The 3,172-nt window shown below is 36.8% G+C and overlaps 1 protein-coding gene across 1 annotated transcript in view; it reads left to right on the forward strand.

Moving 5' to 3' along the window:
* The window catches only part of sorcs2 (sortilin-related VPS10 domain containing receptor 2), a 530,001-nt gene that overhangs the window by 453,259 nt on the left and 73,570 nt on the right, over positions 1 to 3,172 (forward strand). The gene's annotated exons all lie outside the window — the stretch shown is intronic.

Here is a 3,172-nt window from a genome sequence, read left to right on the forward strand (position 1 = left end):
TATTAACTCTGCAGGGTGCCCAAACTTTTGAAGACGCCATTTATTTGTTTTCTGTTATTTTTAAAGTTTAAATTATGGAAATAAAATCTACATTTTTGTGACATATTATACGAATGTATAATCTGTCATTTGATGCCTTTTGGAGATTTTTTTCCATCTTTTCTTGGCTTCTTTATGCACATTAATAAATAAAAGTACCTGGCATGCCCAAACTTTTGAGCCCCACTCTATATATTTTTTACCAGTTGTTATGAGATATTGGAATGTTGTTTGTGCACTGTTCAGTAAAAAAGCAAATGCAACGTAATTTGTGTGTTACTGTTGTAGGTAGATGTTGCCAGTAGCCGCCATCCAGTGAGAACCATAAAGGATGAGTCAGAGTTGAGGTTTTAAACTAAGATGGGATGTTTATTACAAATACAAAATGTACAAAAATATCAAATAATAAAAATCAAATACTTTCAAAAAAAGGAAAAGAAATAGATTTAAGAGTAAAAAAAAAAAGGTAAAATAACAAACTAAATAAATACAGCTGTATCCAATTTGACTATTAGCTATCATGGTCACGGGCTCTCTACAGACTTACGTCTTGCTTCATTCAGCCTTAACATGTACATTAACATGGATATCACTGTAGTTTTGGATGTTAACATTTGCGGACAAGAAAGCTACGGGATTACTGTGAGGATACGGAAAACGGCAAGAGTAACTGGTGAGTTTAAACATAATGAAGTGTAACGAAAACATTCATATATCATTGCTGTTGTTGTCTGGATAGGAAAAGAATATTAATACCAGTCATACAATTTGCTTGCCTTGGTCAACTCAGACATGCTGTAGTCTGGATCAACGGAAGTACAGTACATTTCTAGGATAAAGCCTGACATCCGATGGTTGCCCCTCTGCTTTTGCTCTTGGTGAGGAGAGGGGAGCAAGACAAAGCCGGAAACTAAATGTAAACTATGAAAAAAAACTTGCAGCTGAATGTCTATATATTTCAATTATGGGAGACTTAAATTAGTGAGACTAGAATGTCAACATCAAAATAAGGAAGTTTTGTTCACAGTAACTATAAGGTCAATAAATGTGATGGGAGGGACTATCAAGCCCTGGGCACAACATGCGGTAATCATCTGCCACGCTCAAAGCTCACCTTCTACCTTCTAAAGGAATTTCCCCGCTGTGGGACGAATAAAGTATTATCTTGTCTTATCTTACTGCAGAGAGGGACATAAACAGCCATGCCACGCTGAGGGAATAACTAGCTGTGTCTTCCTTCACATCCACTTCAGAGTAGATTGTAACTTTCCTTTGCTTGTGATCTGGTTGATGCTCTGGGTTGTACGGAAGATATAGCAAGTAGGGCCTTCAGGTGTCTCCTGTAGACGCTGCTGTTGTTTGTCTGATTCTGGATTAATAGTTTGCTTTATTCATTGTTTGCCATTAACGTGTTAATTCTGTTAGTTTCTATTCATGCCTTTATGTCAGGTAAATTAAGCCCTTATTTCTAAATTAAAACATTCTGGAGGGAAAAGGTTTAATACAACTATGTTCATCTTGTCTGTAAACATTCCACTTGACCCTAAGATGATTTTGATGCACCTGTATCCAACAAATCTGAATCTGAAATCCAAGAATATAAATGTATTGGTTTTACTACTACAGGCAAAAAGGACTATAGATCCCATCTGGAAGAAAATGGTAGCAACTACAATGTGCACAATGCATGTCCATGGAGACACATATATATTGAGAGGCAAATTGTGGTAGTTTATCAATTAATTTCTTCGTAGCAAAGACTTAAAATATTTGAGACTAAAAGGCATGGTTATCAGCTGTTCTGTATTGAATTGGTGCCCTAAATTTATTCTTTGTTCAAACAACTTTCGCTGATAACCTACAAAGAGTGCAGGCATTCCATGATAAAGTAAACATCAATGTCAATTAATTAAGCTCCATTGGCACAAAGGGTCTTAAAAAAATGTCTATAGAAGGGACATTGGGAGTTGACTTTAATTAATTGGACTTTAATTGGTTGCTGCAAAAAGGATCTTGTGGCTCAAACGTACTTCAGACCAAACATATTTACTTATTGTCCTATAATAACAAGTGTCATTGCAACAATGGTTCTCTGATAAATTGTCAGAAACAAATGTCCTTACGGATCAATACAAAATTATCAGCATCCTTCAGTGTAATTGTAATTTTTTTGTGACAAAACGTTTCTGGACTTTGTAGAATGGACCGTCTCCAGCCCTGCCTATTGAGAATAAACCAACAAGATTTAGAGCAGCTCTGTCTCTGACAGAAGTCCAATCTAATTTTCTCATTTAAAATGAATTAGCTTCCATTAAAGATCTTTTCCGAAGTTAAATGTGATTAGGATCAATGACTCCCAATGCTGAGCTGTATTTGCAGCAGGATTATAAGATATCTGTGTGGTAAGACTCATTAAAAATAACTGAACATGAACCCTGTAAGTGCCCTATTTGGAATAGCCCTTGAAAATCGCCCCCTTGTAGCATTCACTTCCCTGATTGCCAGGCGTCCCATCCTGCTCTCCTGGAAGGAACATGCTCCCCCCAGCTTCACAAGGTGGATTAGAAATGTTATGCATTTCCTAAAGTTCAAAAAGATCAGACACCCTTAAAGGCTCCCTGCAAACATTCAGGAAGGTCTGGCCCCTTTTAGAGTGACTATGAGAACTTACAAACACCATTAAATGGATAACTAAGGTGTATTATAGAGACTGATGCGGCAAACCCCCCCCCCCCCCCCCCCGCTTTTTTTTTTTTTTTTTTTTCTAACGTATTCATTTTCACTTCTTGGCATTTCCTTTTTTATTTTACTTGAGTTATCTTACTTTTACTATTATTTGTCACCATTTGTTGTTCACCCTTTAATTTGTACTTGTACCCATTTTTTCTGTAACTGGTATCACTATTGGAAACTTGTGCTGAATTGTATATGCTCCTCATCCCCGGTTGGACAATTATCCAAGGGACCAATTTATTTTGTGAAGATCTGGACTTAAAGGGACAAACTGGGATGGATGGGTGGGTGGGTTGATGTGTGGGGTACTTTTCGTGTTGGTTAATTTCTGCAGAACACAGTCTTATATTGTTTGTACATATTTGGTCCATTTTATGCTGTAGAAAATGCTACATTGTTT

This window comes from Etheostoma spectabile, unplaced genomic scaffold (genome assembly GCF_008692095.1).
Source record: "Etheostoma spectabile isolate EspeVRDwgs_2016 unplaced genomic scaffold, UIUC_Espe_1.0 scaffold397, whole genome shotgun sequence".
In the NCBI taxonomy this organism is placed as follows: domain Eukaryota; kingdom Metazoa; phylum Chordata; class Actinopteri; order Perciformes; family Percidae; genus Etheostoma; species Etheostoma spectabile.